Source organism: Stegodyphus dumicola, chromosome 12, assembly GCF_044657685.1.
Source record: "Stegodyphus dumicola isolate Sdum_Otavi_A_Nest chromosome 12, ASM4465768v1".
Taxonomy (NCBI): domain Eukaryota; kingdom Metazoa; phylum Arthropoda; class Arachnida; order Araneae; family Eresidae; genus Stegodyphus; species Stegodyphus dumicola.
Genome location: NC_140779.1, coordinates 32,636,085 through 32,661,152, shown reverse-complemented (window position 1 = coordinate 32,661,152; position 25,068 = coordinate 32,636,085).

The window sequence follows — 25,068 nt, the reverse complement described above, 5'->3', positions numbered from 1 at the left end:
AATGGTGAATTATATTTTCTTTTCCGTAATTCAGTCTCGAATAAACGCACTTGAAACTTGAAATAAGAACTTAAGAACATGAGAATCTAAAACACACAATACATTCAAAATGAGAAAGGAAAATAACAGAAGTTAAAAACTTACTTAACTATGCAGTACGTTCTAATTGAGAAAATAAAATAACAGTAATGAAAAACTTACCAAATTATGTGATTCAAATCTTATTTATTGCAACAACTTAAACTATTATGGCACTTTATGACCTCTCTTTTCGACTTTCACCAGAGCATATCTGTGATTGTCGACATACACCGGTGAGGGTCCGAATATACAAGAATGTAGTGAAATATTCGGTCTTTCACCGACGTATTTGGTGAATGCTGAGATTCTCCGGTGAAAGTCGACATTCTCCAATTTCGGTCTTTCACGATAACATATATACATAACAATAAAACTATCGGCGAGAAATTTAAATCTGCTGTAAGATTTATGTCTTCAACATCCGCAAAAATGTTTTTACGGGTTTTGTTTCCTTAGATAGTTATGCTGTATGAATTAAATGCTTCCAAAGTTTCTAAAGTAAAAAATTTCACAAAAGCAGTTTCACAGCTGAGGACTGAGGATTCTTTGAATTACAAAAAAACCTTTTTTATCTCGTAATTATTTATGGTACACTGTAATTTCGTGTATGCTCTTTTTGTAGAGGTATTAGAATTTTTGTAGTGAGAAGTGTCAACTTGTGCAATTTGCAGGATCCGAACCACAAATCTTTCAATGCTTAGCATTTATATATGTTAATCATGTTCCAATACATTGCAGATTTTCTGAATTAAATTATTTTTAATGTTTACAGTATAAGGTATTTTTCCCGCTTTCTTAGCATGCCTTCGTGGTGTAGTGGTCAGCACACTCGGCGCGTATTTTCGATCGAGGTCCGTGGTTCGAGTCCCGGTGATGGCATTGCTTATTTTCATGACTCCTGCTTCGAAATAACCTAATGTCTGTACAACCACCTTTAGATAACCATCTATTTTTTAAATTATAGTTCTGATACCTGGAAACAACATTTCACTGCCGTCATTTGGCCTTTTTTACTTCCTTGTATGAAGTAAAAAGGAAGTATTGTAATCACAAAAAATTTCGGGTATTATATCTCAACGAAAATATCCATTTTGACCGCTATCGAATTGTGTTTAACAATGTTTCTGCTTGACATCTGTATGTAAAGACAGAATAAAGGACTCTTTTTCAGTAAATGAATTATAAAACTGATTTAAAATGGATTAAGAAGAGATTTTTTCGTATCGTCTGTACGTACGTATACATGTATGTATCTTGCACAACACAAAAACGAACAGCCTCAGAACGTTGAAATTTTGTATGTAGTACTGATATAACATGTAGAAGTCCACCTCCCTTTGGTTGCAATCGGCCGCACCAAAAGTATATAAATATATATACATATGTATATCCACTCTGTTACTCGGCTGAGTGAGCTCAGTTTCCTTATTCTTATATGTTTGTAAATTGTGCATTTTTTGCTTTAAAGAGGATAGAATTAAAAGAACTTTAAAGAGGAACAGTGCGGCCATAAAAGAGTTAGATTAGAGCAGCAGCAACAACGTGGCTGAAAGGTAGAACAAGCTCTCCTATCAAAGCGATCCAGATGTTAGCTTAAATACTCGTTTCTACCCCATTTGCATAAATCGTAATACTAAAAACTCGTTCTGGATGGGAAACGTAGGTGGAAAAGAGAATGTATAGAAAAGGCTTGTCCCCCCCCGAAAAAAATATGTGAAAACAAGAAATTCGGTGAGCGGACAAGAAAGCAGATATTTCAGTGCGTAAAACTGAAAGTTTAATTTTAGTCCCACTCGACAGAAAGACACTGAAAGTGCAGACACGACTTAATTCACTTTTCTACTAAGAGTTTTTAAATGTAAACAAATGGCTGCACCGTTAGGCTTAGTGGCACTTAATCTAATTTTAAGTTTTAGATAATTCTACAACTATTGCATGCAGATTAACTAAAGGCATAAAAACCTTAACCGGGATATAAGAAAAACATAATCAATTTGAAAACAAAAAATGCACATTATACCAACATATAAGAATAAAAATCTGAGCTCACCGAGGCTGGAAACAGAGTGGGTATATACATATGCAATAAAAACAAAATCAGATTGGAGGCGAAGGCAGATTAAATCTTCAGTTTTATTTCCAGCAACATTTTGCTGCTACACGCACGTCGGCAAATTAAATGTGCCTGTTCCAAAGGGCTTATATTTTTGATAGATTTGCAGCAAAAAAGAAGAATCAGACAGACTGCAGTCCAACTAAGGCAAAGCGTAGAAAGCAACTGCGTAATGTTCAGGATGAAATCTTAAGTCAAACTGAGTTAGTTTTGTTTCTCAAGGCATTTTGATTGGACAGTTAATATTGCTATAAAATTACTATTGGCTGTTTGAGTTTCAGTTTCATTTACGTCATCAGAATTACATAAGAATCATATGACATAGAATTTTCTCGAAATGACGCAGTGCAAATAGATGTTGCTATTTCCAGACTAGAGATGGGAAATTCATTTACGCTGCTAATTTAATCTTTTATATATTCTTTATTTTTCTTACGTATGTACAGTTTTGGTGCTGCCGATTGCAACCAAAAAGGGAGGTGCATAACTGCATGTTATAGCAGTTTCATGAAGAAAATTTCAGCGTGCTGAGGCTACTCATTTTTGAATTATGCGCGATACATACATACGTACGTACAGACGTCACGAAAAAATATCATCTGAATCCGTGTTAGATATATTTTTAAATCCGTTTTGGAAAAAAAGAGTCCTTGATTCTGTTCGTACGTATAGATATCAAGCAAAAATACCGTTTAAATGGATTCGAGAGCGATCAAAATGGATGTTTTCGTTGAAATATGATACCCGAAATGTTTCGAGATTGCATTACTTCCTTTACTTCGTACAAGGAAGTATTAGAAGAATAAGGAAAACCCTGCAAAGCTTTATCTGAAACTAAAAAAATCTGGTTCTGAAACGTTAAAATTGCGGAGGACAGCTTGTTCGAATATTATTTTGTCTTCAGGGAGAAAAAAACTTTTTGACGGACGGGAAAATATTGAGGATGAACATCGTAGAGGAGCAGGACATTCTTCAGTTTCAAAAACTGAGAATAATGCTGTTCATACAGGTTTAGGTATCTGCAATGTAATTAAAATTTGAGAAAAGAAGTAGTGTACTTCTACCGTGAAACTGAAAAAAATATCACAACTATTAGGCCTGATTGGTTTCCGTGAGATTTATTACATTTCCCAAGTTCAAATGCCATCTCAAACGATGCATTTTGGGATAGTTAATAATATTCAGGCAGCTGCAACGAGAGATAGAACATTTCAAATCAAAACTCCTTCCACTGCCGTAAAGATGCGTGACAGAAATGCCAAAACTGCTACAGTCAATCATATGTTCTTTTTTGTTTTTATGTAATTATGGCAAAGCCTCGAGTCGATGGCTGTTTGCCTAAGGGTAGGAATGCCTTCGAGGAGGACGTTCTAAGAGAAATGGCTCATATACACGTTACAAATGGATGACTCATGCAGCCAGGAAAATTCCCCATGCAACCGGTGAAAATCCAGCATTTCCATGCAATCACGAAAATGTCCATGCAACCAGACCGTTCGCGGGATTCGAACCTCAGACTGAACTACCAGTGTTCCACGACTGGTGGGCTTCCGACCACATGTTCTATCAAAGGCATTTTTTTAAGATGATGAGCTGTAATCTCATGTATTTCATTAAAAAATTCTTCTTTTTTTGGCTTTTAAATCCTCTTTTTCTTCTTTAATTAATTTTGAGACTGCCGGAATGAAAATGAAATGAATAAATATGTAAACTTCTGCGAAATGGTTTCAGTGCTATTATCATATGGAACAAAAGCATTTCATTTTATTATTCTCATAATACTGATTCAAAAACTTCCTTTTGTTTGCCACATTTAAAATATTTGCGGACTTTGCCCACTTTAATGACGAAAAAATATTCCATTCATATTATTTTCGGAAAAGTCATTCAAAATAAACATAAATGTTCCAAGAAGTATTTTATTTATAATTTAATTTCGAAAGATTTTTAATAATTATGCATTTTTCCGAGCAAAAATTTTTTTCCAAACACTTGATACAGACACTTGACGTCACAAGCGTTTACAGTAATAATATTTTATTTTAAATAATTATTTACGGATTAAGGTTTTTGCTTTACACAGTTTATTTCTCATAACCTCAAAGTGTTATAATATATAATTCAACTAATTCCGCAAAATGATGCATTTGGCAAAGATTTTCCAAGTACTTAGAACTGATAAGTTACACTGTATTTTATCTTATATTGCGAAGAAAACAACACTTTGCATCATTAACAGAAGAAGGAGGTGTCGAACAAATGACCCTACTGCCCAATGCGAAATGTAGAACAGCTATTTATAGAATATTTTGAAACTCAAAGCTGATAGAGAAGGAACTCGAGCTAAAAATTACTGTCTAGTTTTGTCCTCTCTCTTCTCATCCCCAGTCTTCCACGCGTAATTTCGTAATGTTTTAGTCAAGAGACAATGACCTGCTAATCCAGAGAAAATGGAGAAAGCTTATTATTTTCTGGTAACGACCTTCACACCACTTCTTTTTACGCATTTCACACGCACGACAACCGTCCTTTAGATATATCTTCCTTTCCTCCTTTTCGTTCGCCTTATTTTCCTACCTCAGATGATATAATCTTCGTTGTATGACTGAATTTCTTTAAGAAGTCATTATATGAAGGGATATCACAGCAACAAGGAAAGCAAGACAAGGTTGAAAATAAGAATTGTGGAATCAGTTTCTTTTGTTTAATTATTGATTTACACACATGATACTTAGCTGCTTTATCTTTTTTGCTATCTTATTCATGTACTGAGAAAACAGCATTGTAAATTATAAGTTTTCTATAATAAGCTAACAGGTTCACAAAACAGTATGCTAAATATTTTTAGTTATCCTGACAAAATAAACCCTTCAAATTTTCTTCTCCTTTTTACTTCGTACAAAGAAGTAAAAAGGAAGTATTATAATCGCGAAACGTTTCAGACATCATATTTCAACGCAAATATCCATTTTCACCGCTTTCGAATGCAATTTAACGATGGTTTTGCGTGACATCTATGCCTAAGGACAGGATAAAGGACTCTTTTCCCCCACAAAAATTGTAAAACTAATTTAAAATGAATTCTGAAGAAAATTTTTCGTGGCGTCTGTGCGTACGTACGTATGTACTTCGCATAACTCAAAAACGAGTCGTCTCAGAACGTTGAAATTTTGTATATAGGACTGCTATAACATGTAAATGTGCACCTCGTATTTTGGTTGCGTTAGGCCGCACTAAACGCATATAAATATATTTATATATATATGTACTCTGTTACTCGGCTCAGTGATCTCCGTTTCTTTATTCTTATATGTTTGTAAATTGTGCATTTTTTTGTTTAAAAATGATTGAATTATGTTGTTCTTATCTTCCGGTTAAGGTTTTCATGCCTTTAGTAAATCTGTATGCAATAGTGTTAGAATTATTAACAATTTAAAAGTTGTTTAAGTGCCGCTAAGCCTAATAATTTTTTTCCATGGCGGTCATTGCTTGTTTATATTTGAAACAGCATAGTAGTAGATTTGTTGCCAATCTAGAGAAAGTAAGCTTCTCAATAACACCTTCTTTTATTATTGCGAATTAAATCATGCTTAATCCGTTCTGGAATTTATTCGAGGAAATAAGTGTTTAAGATTTACTTCATAATTTTCAATACAGATATCTTGAGTTTTAATGTATTTTAAAACCTTAAAACATTAAAAATTTAATTTTTGTTTTATCGCGAAGTGAGAATTGAATTAATTGAATGAGAAATAGTGAATGTCTGTAAAAAACTCTTTCTTTGTTGTTCTTGTTGTTCTTTGCTTAATTTCTTTTATACATCGTTTTAGATTTATTATAATATTTGAACAGAACGTTTGGCAACGATTAGATAATTCTTAAGATGATATAAATTTTGTGCATTCTGAGTTAAAAATGAACGAAACATAACAACGCTGTCAAGTGAACCTAGGGCCAGAGTGTCGCTATGGTAAATAAATATAGGGAATTTTAAAGAGTGCATTTATTCTGTTGTAGGTTATGCGCTGTCGACGAAGTAGAGTTAATCCAATCCAATAAATGTAAATGAAATGCAAGAAAAAATGGGTCTAATTTAATATTCCGTACAAAGAAATCATGTGGTGCACACATTAGATTTTTTCTGATAAATGATATGTTAATACAGTTAAATATCAATTAACACTGGAAAGTTACATTGTGGGCCACATTTTGCAAATTACTTAATCAAAATAAAGTTAAAAAATATATTTTCTGCCCTCAGCTATGGTTTCTCATTTGCAATTTTTGCAACTTATATCTAAATCAAAATGGAACTCATATATTTGTGGAGATATTCTAATTTAATGACTTAAAAATATTTTGAGGTATTCATGGGGCGAAACTGACTCGAAGTATTGCGTTTGAATATAATTATTTTTCCTAGAAATAATATAAATAATTTTTTTTAAGTTCATTACAAATGACAATATTGTACGAAAAAATACCAAAATTGCATCGTTTTTGTCTTCATTTTGCAGTTTATCTAAGTGAGCCCTAATTTAATACCTTTATTTAATTGAAAAGTACTTGAGATTCAGGTACTTATTATGCATGTCATTAAATTTTAAAGAAACTTACATACGATATTATCATTATAATTATTAGGGCTCAGCCCCGATCTTCCTAGCCGGCACAAGCCAGCCGTATAATCAAAAAACGGGGCTGGCCAGAAAAAACAAATATATGAAAAAAAAATTCCAAAATCTGAGTCTCTGTACCGAATTCCAATTCTATCTTTGTTCGTATTTATAATCTTCATTATTGTCTCTGCAAAATCTTTCAAATTTGAATAGTTCCTTTTAAAATCTTCCTTAAAATTTTTTCTATATTTCTCTCTTGCACTCTGGGTAAGCGTACATTCATCGATAAAGTGCCTGGCGTCCCCAAACTTGTCACATATTTACATACGATATATTTGATTTGGGAAATACAGTTTTTAAATGAGATGTAGAAATTTCTGACAATTTCAAGTAAAAAGGTGTTACGTTGTTGATTATTAGTGGGCATTGAAACATTGTTTTGCATTAGAATTTACAACTTAAATTACAATTTACGTGTTAGAATGCTATAGATTTTGTGTAAAATCTGCTATTCCACGGATATTTTTCTGCCTGTCAATAAAAGTTAATTAAAACTGGAACCGCAGCTGAAGCATTCAAAGCTCTTTCGAAACCGTAACAAATTAACTGTAAGATAAATAAATTAGCAGTAACCTTGAGAGGAATTCAAAGTCATCATTAGAGAGATACTGACTTTGTATTGAAATTTTTACGAGAAAATGAAATCTCTAATAATTTTCTCACATTGGGTAGAAAATATAATTTTCTTTGCTACGAGATTCTGTCACACTTTTAGGACTCTTTAGAGAGAAGATTAATTTGGCAATCGAAAGATTTCAAATACGAAAAAAGTGTTTATAAGGAGTCTAATCATAATTCTAAACTTCAAAATAAAGAAATTTGAAAATTAAAATTAATCTCATAAATCTATTTGTTAACAAATGTTTAAAACTGTACGATGCAAATTTCGTTTCAGATAATGAAACAGGTTCAGAAATATGTCTTCTAATATTTTTGCTGAAATATCTTATGCGGACGCCACATGACTTATACAGCCTGTTGATTTATACACATTTTTTTGCTGCATTTCATTTAAACTTATTTCCTCGAATTTCATTAGAGATAGATTTCTTTCAATTAATTCAGTTCTCAATCCGTGGCAAAGCAAAATTACATGAAAACACAACACATATTCATTAAAAAATTGTAAAATACAGAAAAACATAAAACGCCACATACAGTTAAAAAAACAATTGTTACAATTAAAATTAAATTTTCTATGCAAAAACAAACAATTTGGCTCCCGGGCAAGAAGGCAAATTTTTCGGTGCACAGTACTGAATGTCTACTTTAGGTCCCACTCGGCAAAATGACACTGAAGTGCATACACTGACTTAATTCACTATTCTACTAAAGAGTTTCAAAAGTAAATAAATGGCGGCTACGTTAGGTTTAGTAGCATTTAAACAACGTTTAAATTATTGATAATTCTACAACTTTTGCATGCAGATTAACTAAAGGCATATAATCCTTAACCGGAACATAAGAACGTAATTCAATCACTTTTAAAGCAAAAAATGTGCAATTTACCAACATATAAGGAAAAAAAAAACTTCGTTCTCCGAGCCGGGCAACAGAAGGAGTATATATATATACTGCATTTATATACATTTGGTGAGACTGATTGTAACTGATAAGGGAAGTGCACAACTACATGCTATAGCAGTCACATATGCAAAATTTCGACACTCTGAGGCTACTCGTTTTTCAGTTATACGAGATATATGTATACATAGGAAGCACGTACAGACTTCGCGAAAAATCCTTTCCGAATCCATTTAAATCGATTTTACAAACCGTTTTGGGAAAAAGAGTCCTTTATTATGTGCGTACGTGCAGATATCACGCAAAAACATCGCTCAAATGAATTCGAGAGCGGTCAAAATGGATACTTTCTTTGGAATATGATACCCGAAATCTTTCGAGGTTACAATACTTCCTTTATTTCGTACAAGGAAGTAAAAAGGATTTTATTTCATATCATATTACAAGGATTACGACGCTTATTAAAATAGCTATTAAAATAAACCATGCTTCGCATTAAATCGGAAACAATATTTGAAAACATACGTAAAAAATTATTTCTCACTTGATTTAAAATTCCGTATTTTTAAAATTTACTGTTATATTCATTTTTAAACCTGACCTTGAATGACCTTCATTCTAATGCGAATTTGTCAAGTTCATTTTTTTTTCTGAGGAAAGAAAGGAACAAGAAAAAGAGTCTCGTTACCAGTGTCAGGAAACCTTTCCGCAAGACCGGCCGCCCAATCAAGCATAATGTTGCGGTCTTCCTACGTCGTCCTTCAAAAAATTAAATTTCTTTGTAGTCTTTTATCAGCCTTAATGTTATAGGGAGAATTCATTTAATCAGAGAAAATAAACATCCGCACTAATACATAATACATGGAGTACAAAAACATCGCAGATAATTTTAAATCCCATGATTTATCCCTGTTTCTGTTACTCACTTGAAGCGAGTAGTTTACTTCCTCGAATTGTGTCTCACGCGTGGTAAACAGAAGTATTTGGAGTTTGATAAGATGAAATTATTGGTCATTAGCTTTTCATGTCCTGTTTTTAGATTTTGATAAAGTCTTAAGAAAAATATTTATTTCCTAAACCTTCTGTTATTTACAACGCTGATATTATGACGGATTTAGGATTGTTAAAATTTCATAAATATTTATATTAAATCATTATCAACATATGCCTGAAAAATAAATAAATACTGTGACAAAATGTACAGGAGTCGAACGATGGCTTCCCCGCAAAGCAGTTTTAGGGTTGCCATAAAATGGCAAGATAAGGCAGGATTGCCACATTTGGCGAGAAATCGCCCATTTGGAGACAAAATTGGCGATATGCCATGGACAGATGGAGAAACTTCTGGAACGAATTCTTACCGGTTTAGCCCAGAATGTTCTCAAACACAAGTCGAAAGCTATACAAACCCTGCTGGTCCGCAGTCAGTTAGTGTGTGTGCCTCGTCAGTCCGCAGTCAGTTAGCGAGCTGATAGTCAGTCTTTGAGCGACTGTCTCGAAGTCTAACGTTGAGTTGGTCGTCGAATGCATCGAGAGAGTCTTTTAGTACATCGCGAATTAGTGCATCGTCGAGTTTTGTCTTAGACTGTGCTGAGTCAAGAGCTATACTCTTGTGTATCGTCGAGTGCATCGCGTGGAGAGTCTCGAGAGTACGTGGAGTTCCGAGAACGACCAAGCAGAGTTGGGAACTATATTCGGGTGCTTTGCAGTGAAGCTATCTCCACCGTGATTGCCTGACAGTGTGAAGGCTGTGTCGCTGAATGGTTATTACAATTCGACGACTGTAAAAGTAATTTTGAAGCTATTTGATTAATATTCGTAAATAAAGTGTGTTTCGATACTTCATCAAGTCTCGTCGTTATTCACTCCAAATATACGAACCCCGTCCAAACGTGAAGGAAGAAAATAACCTAACAATACAATTATGAAACTTAAAGTCAATTTCTACAGATTCCTCTTAACGGGGAATGGTAAAAAGGGTATAACAATTGTGGTTGTTGTCTTGCCCATGTATTTTTTAGAAGAATGTTTACCAGAGCCTCAAGAAGGTTGGAGTCCGACTTCCACCTCAATTTTGAGGGAAAGCTCGGGTGGGTCGATCCAAGGGTCTCGCACTCCTCTCCCCTACCATCAAACCCCATGAGAGGAGTTTCGGCTCTCCATATATTTAAAGTGCCGCAAAGACACTATACATTTACAAACATCCATGCTTTCTCCCGGATTCGAACGCGGGCCCTTCGTTATAGCAGTAGGCTCCCCTATTCACTATACCATCTGGTCGGCAAGGAATGCAGTAATTATGGAATTTGTTTTGAAGTTTCTGCTAGAGATAGAAATGTGCACTTCTCCCGTTCGCAATTGCGCTGAGCAGATAAAGCCGAACTATGGTTCCTGCCGAGGAACGGATGTTTCCTGACGAGGAGGAGACGAGGAGAGGCGAATAGAGAAAGGGTAGTCTATCTGACTTCCATGCTACACTTATCTGATGATTTTGCCGACATGGCCAGCTGCTGTGATTCTCTTAAGCGTGGTGCAGAAACGTGATGCAAGGAGCCCTGCTAAGGAACAGTTCATTGGAAACAAGAATCTACTCAAGCATTCCGGATTATCTATCTACATCGTCATATACCTGCCTATATGAAAAGGACTGTTAAGCAGGATCAGATCACATTGTACCAATTTAGTACATTTTGTACGTTATCCCTCGTACAAGTTCATTAATGTGTCAAAGCCTGACACGTATGTTGTTTTATGTTGTTAAATCTTAAGGATAGAAGACACTGATTAAATTTTATGTTTAATTATTCAACTTGGTGCAGTTTATACTTCTGTAGAAGAGAACTTTGGATTTACACCCACCACTACGCGTAACTCTCAAGATTCTTCAAAAAACACCAAATCTTCAAATACAACAGGTTATGGGCCCAGATGCCCAGTAACCAGAAGCTCGAGAGTCTAGGTCTCTGTCTACCAAGTCCAGCAGATCGGTGGTTTCTTGGAGGAAAACTAGGTAAGCCAAAATTACTCTTCTTTCCTTGGTTTTTTTCCGAAAGTATATGTATCTGAACATAATGAACCCCCCCCCCCCAAAAAAAAAATAGAAAAATTGGATAACAGTAATTTTGAAATACGGCGTTTTCAAGTGAAAATGATTTTAATCCAGTCAGAACTTTGGGATGTCGTAAATGGGCAGTTAGTCAAGCTAGAAACACCCGAAAGTAACACTTAGCCGAAGTCGAACAAGTGGGTTTTGAAAGATCGGAAATCTTTAGCAATTATTGCTCTGAGCGTGAAATCATCTGAGGTAATACACATTAAAAAATGTGAAACCTCGTGCGAAGCATGGATGAAATTACACGAAATTCATCAGCCTAAAGGCCCTATTACTAAAGTTAGTCTCACGAAGCAGCTTCAAAACGGATGAACGCGAACGAAAACACGCAGGAGTATTCAACTCCTTTCTTCGAAATTGTAGATAAATTAGCAGAAATACGATCTGAAATTCCCGAAGAATTTCTTACCGTTTTGATATTATGTAGCTTAACCGAAGAATTTGAAAGTTTCAGAATCGTGATAGAATTTCATGATAAATTGCCAGACTTAAACAAGCTAGAAGTTAAGTTACTAGAAGAAGCTAAAAGTCGCCAATATGAAGCGCATGAAAACAGCCAGGCTCAGGATGCGTTACTAAATAGTTACTAGTTACTAAATATCACGGCAACGCGAAAAGGTCTAAGAAAGCGAAAACCTTCAAGTGTTATAATTGTAACAGAAAAGGCCACAAAGCATCGGAATGTAGGCAAACCCAAAACAAAAATCCTAATCAAGAATCCCCTAAAGCAAATGTTCTCACGATTGTTAATACAACGCAAGAATTAGGGACACATAAATGGTATCTTGATTCGGGAGCAACTGCACACATGTGCAATGACAAACGTATATTTACGTCAATAACTGAACAAAAAAGTGAAGTTCAGTTAGCAAATAATGAGTTTTTAGAAGTTAAAGGAAAAGATAAAGTCGAAATTTATGCAAGTGTTTATTCAAGTTCACAACGGCTAATACTTAATGATATATTATATGTTCCCAATCTAAAAATGAACTTAATTTCAGTTAATGCAGCAACACAACGTAAATGTTTTATTTATTTTAGAAATAACCATGCGTGGATTAAAGACAAAAATAAACGCGTAATTTTATATGCAACGAAGCAAAATGGTCTATATGTTGTAAGTCAACAAGATGTAATTGAGGTTTCAAATGTGGCGAAGTGTAACATAAATAATTCAAACAGTAAACTGAAATTATGGCACGAGAGATGTGGACCCTTAAATATAGCCGATTTAAAAAGAATGCTTTCCCAGAGGAACAATGGTCCATTTTCCACATGGTCTAAATATTCATAAATGTAATAATCAAACTCTACATTGTGAAACTTGTACGAAATGCAAACCAACAAGATTACCATTCCCAAAGGAAAAGTGCTCAGTAAACCGTGAAGTACTTGAACTTGTACATACCGACATATGTGGTCCTATGAATGTCTCATCTTTAGGTGGTGCAAAATACTTCATAATATTCATCGACAACAATTCGCAAAAAATTACTGTGTACACCTTACACAAAAGGTCCGAAGCTCTTGAAGCCTTTAAAAAGTACAAATTTCAGGCTGAGAAGCAAACTGGGAAGTAATTGAAAATACTACGCAGCGATAATGCAAAATAGTTTAAAAGTCAATTTAATCAATTCTTAGAAAAGGAGGGAATTAAACTCCAATTGTCACTGGAGTATAGACCACTACAGAACGAACTTGCAGAACGCGCCTATCATACCCTAGTGGCCAGATGTCTACTGTTTAGACCTCAAGGATTACCTCAAGGATTGCATCTGGGCTAATGTCTTTTCGGGCTAAAAATATTTAGAAAAAGCATATCTTTAGAATTTACGATAGACAGTCCCTCGCACTGGAGATAAAAATGTTTCTTTTCTGTACAGTGTTGCCATTGCTCGCTTTGTAATCGTTGAGTTTGTTAATCAAAAATTTATTAATGTTTTTCAAAATATGAAATAGACGATAAAACAAATTTCAAATTGGAGCTTCCGGGTACTTATATTCGAAGGGAGGACTACGTTATTCAAAATTTAGTTTCTGTTGTTTTTTCACAGTGCGAGGAACATGCGTACATTAATGTTAGCATTAACCTTAGCAGTTTTACTCGGTTGCTGGTTGCCTTCCAGGCCAGAGGTTTAATCCTCTTGATAATTTTAAACGTATTGTAGTGTTAACAGTTCTCTGTACTACATACGGCTTCCTGTTAATATACGGCCAATCCACGTAGGCCCTTGTTTATTATTCCAAAGTTAAGTTAGAGTTTAGTTAATATTTTTATATTCTTACGTTCAGACCACAAGTGGTTGGTCTCTGTATTCCGAAGTCCGGAAATTATTGTAAAGAGTGAAAAATAAAGGGTTTCGTATACCCTTCCTGTGTATCTTGTCTACTTCCCACATTTATTGAACATAGCTTTAGTAAGCTCCCTGTTCCGAGTCAGGTCTTTGCATGTTCCCAAAGCAAGTAAGGCGGAACATTGAACCTGATACTACTAAACCTGAATATTTGTATAATATAATATTCACCTTTATTTAAATAAAATTTTCCAACTTGACAATTATGTCGAAAATTAAAATTGCATGAAAATGTTTATTTAAAATTAATGCGTAATGCAGATTCTTCGCTATTTAATTCCTTTAAATATAATACAGGGCAATAATATTTGGTGGCAAGAATTTGAAAAGTGATATAACGCTTTTAGTGATTTAGCGCAAAATACCATTCATCCCAAAAGCCCTTCTTGGTAAGCTATTTTGGTATTATGTTTTTCAATTACTCGCGAGTAAAACTAAAGTTGATGTATAATAGGAATGTGTAAATACTTGAATATTGTAAAAGTTATTGTATAAATTTTATTTAAAACATTCTGGCAAGAAAAAAGTTTTAGTCTGAAAGACTTTTGAAATGTAGTATTTCAATGTAGAAGAATTGGCACTTGCTTGGAAAAGAATAGAAGTTAACAATGTACTACTAATGTATGTTTTAAAATGCGTAAAATTAACGGCATATTAATATGTTCTTATATACAATGTGAACTGTTATTTTAAATGTTAAGAAATACTGTGATATGGTAAAAGTGAAAGTAATGCCAAAAATTTTAAACTTATTCGTGTGACTGGAAAAAAAAAAAAAAAAAAAAAAAAAAAAAAAAAGACAGAAAAGTATTGTGAATATGTGTTAAAAGTTGAATGAATGTAGTTAGGCTCTCTGACGCTACACTTCAGAGTTAGCCACTTTCAGAATAGTACCTCAGGGTTTAGAGATGAAGATAGGGTGTGTTACGAGGTCTTGTTATGTTGAATTTTAACACGTTAGTGTTTTGATTGTAGGAGGCAATGTTGAACACGTATACATAAACACATTCGTGTTTGGTGTTTTCTTTTACAACACATGTCAGAGAGCACGGGGAGAGATAATTAAAATAAAGTCATGAATGAAATAAGAATGTTAAGAGAGATATAAATATTCATGTTACTTGCCATTTCATTGTGTAACATTTCATTAAACTAGTTTTCGTTCCAGATCTCTGGAAGGAACCAGATTTCAACTAAAAGCTCCTGTTTAGATGCAGTACAGATGAAAAGTGATTGTCCATGGAGCTGATAATGTAAAAACAAATTTTTTTTTAATTTCTAGTTTCTAGTGAGAAATGTTTGTAAAAAATTGGCCTCGCGTTAGATTCTAGAGCTAAAAGTTTTCAACAAGGTCGTTTTAGACCTCAGTTTCAAACTAATTAACTCTGGCGGGAAGTATGTAAGGATCTTAAGTTTTACTAACGTTTATTTTATTTTAAATCTTTACTATCACTTCTTATTTTCTACTTCCGGCCAGAATTAAAAGCTTTAAACTTATTAATGCAGATTTGTCTGGCGAACGCCAAGTACTTACGTTGTGGCTTTTTGCCAAGCAAGAGAGAGAAAGGAGTTAGTCGAAGCAGGCCGCTTGCCTTAGCAGTTTTACTCGGTTGCTGGTTGCCTTCCAGGCCAGAGGTTTAATCCTCTTGATAATTTTAAACGTATTGTAGTGTTAACAGTTCTCTGTACTACATACGGCTTCCTGTTAATATACGGCCAATCCACGTAGGCCCTTGTTTATTATTCCAAAGTTAAGTTAGAGTTTAGTTAATATTTTTATATTCTTACGTTCAGACCACAAGTGGTTGGTCTCTGTATTCCGAAGTCCGGAAATTATTGTAAAGAGTGAAAAATAAAGGGTTTCGTATACCCTTCCTGTGTATCTTGTCTACTTCCCACATTTATAGAACATAGCTTTAGTAAGCTCCCTGTTCCGAGTCAGGTCTTTGCATGTTCCCAAAGCAAGTAAGGCGGAACATTGAACCTGATACTACTAAACCTGAATATTTGTATAATATAATATTCACCTTTATTTAAATAAAATTTTCCAACTTGACAATTATGTCGAAAATTAAAATTGCATGAAAATGTTTATTTAAAAGTTAATATTATGAACTAAATATCTTAAATTATTTGACTCATATTTTATTGAAACGTCATATTTTGATATTTGTAGCTATTTTTTAAAAATGAAAACTGTGAATTTATAGAAATACCTTTAAAATATTAAGAATTGTTGATATGTTTTTTGATAATATTTACCTTATAAATTAAGAAAAATAATAAATTACAGTCGCGGAGGATATAGAGACAGTAAAAGGGTATTAAACAACCAGATCATGAAAATGATAAATTTTGAATTTCCTGTTTTACAGTTATTTAAATCACAATAGTATTTTCGTTTGAATATACACTGTTTGTTTATTAATGCCGTAGAAGTAAATTCTAATAATCTAGGAAAATGATTGTGTATTTTGATTTATTTTCTATTCCCTAAGAAAGTTTATAAATAACACAACTAAAATGTTTTTCTTTGAATTATTTCCCTCTGCATTTAACACCTTCATTTCCACCGCAAAATCAGGTAAATTACTTCGTCTGGCCATTCTTTAATTCTAGTGTTTTCTTGTCCCACTAATCCAAAAAGTCAGTTCGATACCTAGTTTTATATTTCCATATAAATATAATTTACTCAAAAGCTCCTGCAGTAAAACATGAATTAAAATCACGTAACAACGTATGGAAAAAGCTTCTAAAAGCCGAGAACCAAGAATAAAGATCAACTTTTCAACCTCAAAAAGAATTTTATTTGTATAAATCTGTGTATTTGTGAAGCACCGGTGACTCACGTGGTTTCAAATAATATAAAACTTGTGAATCAGATTCAGCTTCGAAAAGTACGGCCGGTTTGAATTATCGATAATGCACATCAAGTTATTAAAGAGAAAATAATAACAATAAAAAAGTAAATGAAAAAATAAAATCTGAAAGTTTTCAGATTTTATAGTACGCCCAAACGGGCGTTTATTTCATTTACAGATGCATACACGTTTCAGGAGCATTTGGCCTAACGCCACATTGGGCTAAAAATATTTAAAAGCAGCATATCTTTACTTCCGATACGCAGTCTCGCTCGTTGGTGATAAAGATGCTTTATTAAATACAGTGTTGCCACTGGTCGCTTTGAAATTGTTGAGATTTTTAATCAAAAATTCGTTAAAGTTTTACAAAATAAGAACTAGACAATAAAACAAATTCCATATTCGGATTTCCAGGTACGCGTGTTCGTGTGGAATACTATGTTATTTAAAATTTGATGACTCTATGTACTGTTGTTCTTTCACAGTTCGAGAAACATACATACAATCATGTAGATTCTCCATTATTTAATTTCTTGAAATATAACACAGGACGATAATATTTGGTGGTAACAATTTGAAAAGAGATTCGGACATTTAAAGTGATTCGAGACAAAATGCCCCTTCTGGACTAACGCCCATTTGGGCTAAAAAAAGCGTTATTTGTATTATTTTGCCATAATCTTTTAGATTCATCAATTTTCTTTAGTATCCTATTCCAAAAAAGTCTTAAAAATATTTCATTTTTACTATAGTTCAGTCAGTATCAGCTTCGGGATTGGTAAAATCATATTGTTCAAAAGAATATTACTTCTGCACTAGAAAGCAGTTTATGGACCTAAAATGTACATGAATCGACCTTTTTTTTTTCAACATCATAACAGTTCCTAAGCTATAATTTGAAATGGTTCACGTCTTTTTTTAAATATTTTAAGCCATTAATTTCTTGTATAAAAAAGAGGAAACAATAGAAAGGGTGTTAAAAAGTATTGAATTATTGGAAAGAGGACATTAGAAATGGAGACTACTCTGAAACGACTGTTGGCTATTGAACGAGCCACTCCTTTTGATGCCAGTACTTAGCGGCAGTAGATTGGCAGCAGTGTGTTCTTATTTCTTTTCTCATAAGATAACGGTATGTGACACTGTAACGAACCTGCAGTTTTTTTGCAAAACATGGTTTTATTTTTCTTGTCACAAAAATGACTCGGTAGAGTTTTAAGCTTAATCCTAGTACACGGTACACACGGAATTTGGCGATAAACGAGTCATTTTGGTGCTGGAAACAATTTTCAAAATGGCGCCAAGGGCGTACGGTATACTAGGATTTAATTGGGTTTTATTTAATAAAAGTTATTGTAGTTTGCCAACAACAATGACTTCAATCTTTGAGAAACATAATAAAACTGAATTTTCAGGTATTGAAGATAATATTCGTCTGTATATAACGGGTGGCCATAGTTAAACTGACAGTGTTCACAGTGTTCTGTAGCGAGATCTATTTGCGAGAATGACGCCACATTTTGTAGGAAGATTAAACAAGACGGGGGACGAAGGATTCTGCGAAAAAAAATTAGTTTCAAAAGTCACCGCTAGGGGAATATGTGGCGCTGTGTAATAGAAAATGGAGTGTTAACAAATGCAAATTAATACGGAAATCACCTTTTATTTTGCATTCAAATGAGGTTCAATGTGGCTGCCGTTGTTGTGGACCACATATTGCATTCTGTGCACAGTATGCACAACAGCAGAAAGTAACATGTCTGCAGGAAACTCCCGTCCTTGATAGACCTTGGACTTAAGGTAACCCCATAGCTAGAAGTCGCATGGGGTAAGATCAGGCGACCGAGGTGGCCATGCAGTTGGAAAGTAGCGGCTAATGACTCTTTCTGTTATGAATTTCTGTCGTAGTATCTGTTGCACCCATACAGGAACGTGTGGAGGGGCTCCATCTTGCATGAAAATGATTTCCCCCAGGCTTTGTCTTTGCTTAAGTGCCGGAATGACAAAGCTGTTCAACATGTGGCGATAATTCTCTCCGGTAACAGAACAGGTTTCCGGTCCTATCGGGGTAAGGTTCTCATAGAAGAATGGACCTACGATAAATTTTATTCCGTATTAATTTGCATTTGTTAACACTCTATTTTCTATTACACAAAGCCAAATATTTCCCTAGGGGTGACGTTTTGAACTATTTTTTTTTTCGCTGAATCCTTCGTCCCCCGTTTTGTTTAATCTCCCTACAAAATGTGGCGTCATTCTCGCAAATAGATCGCGCTACAGAACTCTGTGAGCACTGTCAGTTTAATTATGGCCACCCGGTATGTAAGAGTCCAAAAATACAGCCTTTTATGCACGTTAAAATATTTGCATTACATTTACAAATAACATTCTGTTTTCGATTTTATATATTGTTATCAGTGTAATAAGATTTATTTAATGCTAAGAAAGCCTTTATTTATAATAGAATTTATAAGAATCAACAAGCGTTAGTGTATATTCTACGTTAAACTGAATCTCATTTGCAATTAAATGACAGCCTGTTGAAGATGAGAAACGAAATATGTATTTTGTGACCCACGTTCTGTTCCTCATGAACAGTCTAGCTCAGCGATTCCCAACTGATGGTACCCAAGGAAATAAGTATTTTTAGCTAATAATTTAAGTTCAAAAATCTCGTGAAGAAAAAGAAAAATTGATAGAAATTTCCTATGATTAAACTCACTTTTTACTTTCTTGTTTTAAATTGTCACATTTAATACATTGTGAAAAGGTGGGGATGATGTGTTTTATTTACTTTGAAAATGTAAGTGCATTTGAAACATGTATTGTTTTATCCGTACTCAGCTAAAAACGTGGATATATCAAAATGATACACGTATAAACCGATACGAATTAAAATGATACAGATTTTAATCATAATGCGCATATATTTACAAAAGAAATACGTTACAAAAGATATGAATATATATACTATTAAATATATGTATGCTTCACATAAAACAAAGTGTAGTTGAAGTGTTAAAAGTGTAGTTGAAGATTTACGTAAATTTTGCTATAAATATAGTTCATGCGTAATTAGGGAAATTTATGTATATATGATAAATATTCTTAAATTTTTAACAAAAATACTATATGTTAATTCTTGAAACGTACGAAAATTCTATGTAAAATCTACCAATAAAGCGCGACCAGTTGTATAAATATATATAAAGTTTATAAACAAAAGTATATTGTAATGTAAAAAATCTATGTAAAATATCTATTGCTTTTTTTTTCGCGGTCACATTTTATGACATTTTTACCTTTCTTATATGAAGGATCATTCGTAAATTTTTCGTAATTTTTGCGTTCAATTTAGGAATACATGCTGTTCATGAAATATATTAGATTTTCATAAAAGTGAACACTTCCTCTTCGACCTAATACCATCATTTGAAAATTCAGTGAGTGGTTAATTGATTGAATTTGGGATTGTTTTATTAAATATTTGGAAATATTTAAAGATGAGAAGTATACATGAATAGTATAAGTATGCTAATTCCTTCATTGATGCTAATTGCTTGATTTGGAATAATAATAGAATATTTATAGATAATGAATCATTAATCAATTAGAATAATCATTGGCAAATTCTAAGTTTATTTGACCCTTTTGTCATCGAATTTATGTGATGCAGGAAGAACAAAAACAATACGGAGAACATTTAATTTGCCTTTTAAAAGCGCATTTAAAATTTTAATGGAACTATGGTCTGCAGATCAAGAAGCAAATTAAATGTAAGTTTTGATTTCTATTAATCTCATTCTTAATTGCTCTTTCTTGTATCTGAAATTTAATTAACCCATTGCCTCAGAAATTAAATTAACCCATATCTGAAATTATATATTTATATGTTAATTTGATTTACATGTTTAATTAATTCAAATATATACTTAAATTAATTAACCTATATCTGAAATTTAATTAGCCCATTGGAATTAGTAGTAAGCCGCCATTTTGAAAATTGTTTGTGAAAAACTTCCGCCTGTGTCAGCGAGACGTTTAATTAAATCCTCTAATGCAAATAGTCCTCTGCGAATCAGTTGTTATTGTGGATTTTGTGCCTTTGTTATTATAATATTTTATGAAAATTAATCGTTATCAGGCATATACTTTTGTTCATAGTTTAGCTGAAGGCAAAGAGCTTAATTGCTTGTATGTTTTGATGTCTTCCATCTCAACCATTCCTCATCTTACTTCGGGCTTTAATCTTGACAACCTCTTGAACTAATTCTGGTCATCCAGTTTTAAAAATAGCGAAGTAGAAGAAATCGTAAATTCCATCCCATTTCTGCAATACATAAACCTCTAATTACGCAATATGAATCGAAATGCTTCCTCATGGTGGATATAATTTACCACCACCGCGTTATTAAACAGAAAAAAAAAAAAAAAAAAAAAGATAAACAATGAAAACAACTCTTGGTCTCGACAGCAGCTGCTACTATAAGCATTGACACACATATTCGCGGTCTGCTTAGTATTCACAACCAGTGTCACAGCTCTCTCTTTCTTTCTCTGGAACATCACTTGCACTGATATTTATAAACTTTGATCGATGAGCCAGTTATCATGTTTTCGTTGCAGTTGGTGTCATTGCCTTTCTTTAACGATCTCTAATTGAATTTCGCTCTCAGCAAAAACTCTCAGGCGAAATAATATTTGCAAATTTTTACGACTCTTTTGTGTTTTCTCTCAAAAAAAGGTGCAAGAGGTTGTATAATTTGATTTCTTTCCCCACATGAAATCTTGGAGAATTTAATAAAGAGGCAAAGAGCTTCGAAAAAGTTTAACAATGCTACACTTAAATTTTATATAATGTTCCTACTCTATTTATAGAACATATGAGCATAAAAGACACATTAGCGCTTTCTCACTGCATAATTTTTAAGAGAAATTTGTGTAGGTGTTAGGAAATATACCTCTTTTTGAACATATTATACATCTGTTTCAAGTTCTTTTCTGAAACGTTAGTCAAGAATTGCTTCAGAAGTAACACGTGTGACCGAACAAAATTATGTTCCCTGACAATGGACATAGATGACTGACTGTATATCGTATGCGTAAACAATATGACAAAAGGTTATATTTCTCCCTTCTTCCGGCATGCCGTCGTGGTGTAATGGTAAGCACACTCGGCGCGTATTCGAGAGGTTCGAATATCGGCGAGGGCAATGCACATTTTCCACATCTCTTGCTTCTAAGATACCTGATGACTCCACAGTGGTGCTCGAACTAAAATTTTAAAAATCATATAGATGACAAATTTAATTTTATTGTTTAAAATAGTACTCTATGCATCACCATTATCAAAACTATATCTCAGAAAACTTTCAACACAGATAAAAATTGTTACCAAAAGAAAAACATCTTTTTTTTTTTGGCATTTTGCGTCGAAAACTGTAAAAGTCTGAATCACTTTTCAAATTGTTGACACCAAATATTATCGCTCTGTATTATATTTAAAGAAATTAAATAATGAAGAATCTGTATGAATATATATATATATATATATATATATATATATGTAATAATAAAATTCCATAGTCAAGAATACACTTAAAATTCTAACTGTATGTTCTTTTCATTTTTAATGGCGACGTTCTCTTATTTGAAAGTACATGGAATTAAATCCACAGCCCCTTAGTCAAGTTGTTTTTCCCGCCTTTTCTACGCGTACAGTTATAGAATGTTTTGGAAATATTTAAAGCGAACTGGATTGGCTGACGAGGCTGACGTCATTTCTTGGAAGCTCCGCCTTTCCAGAGGCTATAAAAGGACCCGCAAAAAGAATATCGGGGCTTTTTCTTAAATGTCACGATGCAGTAAACCTTCATACAAAATATTATTAGTAGTTCTTTTTTATTTACTCCGGATATCTGATTTTGTAACTGCTATTTCTCCTGACCAATGATAAATGGATCCTGTTTTTTAAACTTATCGTCTGATAATTTAAGCTACGACTACACTTATGATTCTTCAACAATCTATTTATTCCTGACAAAAGCTGGTACATCACACACACACACACACACACATATATATATATATGTTTCTCGCATTGAGATAAAACAACGGTACCTAGAGCATTCAAATTTTGAATAACGTACATCTCCACCCGAATATGGTCATCTGGAAGCCCGAATTCGAAATTTGGAATTTGCTTTATTATTGATTTCAGATTTTGTAAATCATTTATGAGTTTTTCATTTAGAAACTCAACGATTTCAAAGAATCGCAACACTGTACGGGAGGGAGAAAAAGCATTTTTATCTCCAGCGCAGGAGACTGCGTTTCGGATATTCTAAAGATATACTCTGTTGAATATTTTGTGATATTGTTATCGAATTGAATTTTATGGTTTAAGTGAGAAAAACATGATATTTAATAAATAAAGGTAATACAAAAAACGTTAAAAAAGAACCCTTTGGGGGTAATATAAAATCTGAAATCTTTCGGTACTTTCTTCTGTTATTTAACTAATATTAATCCTGTTAATTCATCATCGATAAAAGGTTTACCTCATTTTGCGAACATATCTGGTATTTAAAAGTTAACATTTAAGAGGCTTAAAAACCAGTTGAACATTTAAGAACTAGTTTTTTACCATATCTACTTTTTCCTCCTTAAAAAACCTTATCATAATAATATTTAATATTCAATTTTGCAACACTTTATGAAAACGAACTGTTGGAAGATTAAGCCACTTTTCATGGCCTAGTTTGAAAAATTTAGAGAGTTACTTTTGATGACGCAATTTGAAAAATTTACAGAGTTAATTTTCATAGCCTAGTATGCCTATAAACCTAGAAAAGTGATAATTATTCCACGTTCGAGTGATTTGTTTCATAATGACATCGAATAATATATTTCTTTCTCACAGCAGGAGTTAATTAGAAATCAAGACCATTACTTTATTAAAAAAATTGCATTCCATTTACTGCTGTTATACTGGGCCTAGCCTGCGTGAATTTGCAGGCTTTTTGCCAGTTGTCTTCTAATATGGCATTCTGGAAGTAAAAACATCAGTAAAGGTGTCACAGAAAGAAGATGTAAAAAACAAAGGTTGCACTTTAAATAATAAAAATAAAGGTTGCACTGCAGAATTTTACATAGTGGGGGGCTGTAATAAATAATTCAAATATAAGATGAGTTCACAAACATTAATAAAATTCAAAGATAATTTCAAGTAGCAAAAAACATAGTTCCTCAGATGAGAGTTCCGATAATGGAGTCTTGATTAAATATGAAAAAAGTATTTACAATATTTACATAGAGAATAAAAGTCCAGTAGTTGACCAATTAAAAAAATTTGAAAGTTTTCAGATGTTATATTACGCCCAAAGGGGCGTTTTACAACGTTTTGTGTGTTACCTTTATTTACCAAATATCATATTCTTCACACTTAAAGCATAAAACTCAATCCAAGAGCAGCATCACAAAATATTTAAAAGAACATAGCTTTAAAATTTCCGACACACAGCCTCGCGCGCTGGAGATAATTTCTTTCCGCATATAGTGTTGCCATTGCTCGCTTAGAAATAATTGATTTTGTTAATCGAAAACTTAAAAATGCTTTACAAAATATGAAATAAATAATAAAACAAATTCCAGATTTGGGCTTCTAGATGCTCACATTCGGGTTGAGACGTACGTTATTCAAAATTTGATGGCTCTAGGTACCGTTGTTTTATTAAAGTGTCGGAAACATACATACATTGATGCAGATTCTTCATTATTTAATATTCTTTAAATATAATACAGGGCTCTAATATATGGCGGCAACAATTTAAAAAGTGATTTGCCGTTTGTAGTGAAACGCCAGAAAATGCGAGAACGAAATTAATAGCGTTTCTGGGCTAACGCCCTTTGGGTTAAACATTTCGAAAGGAAATTAATCGCACTTCTGGGCTAACACCTTTAGGGCTAATAAGATTAGATGAAAAAATATTCAACTCCCTAATAAACGCGAATATGCCATATTCACTATTACTCTCGAAATTATATATGCAGTTAATAGTTATATGTAAATAATAGTTATATGCAGTTATAATAGTTATATGCAATATATATTATATATATATATAATATATATAATTTATTTTATATATTACATATAAAAATAGTTATATGCAGGATTCATGGCATTATCTTTCAGTAAACTTTGCAATTGCTTGCAGTAAGCATTGCGAAAATCTAAGCAGTGAAGATTGTCGTTTGGAACATCGATTCTTTTATTATCGTTAGAAAGCGATGCCATAATCATTTATGTTCTTTTAAACAACGATGCTCGTAAAACTTTTAA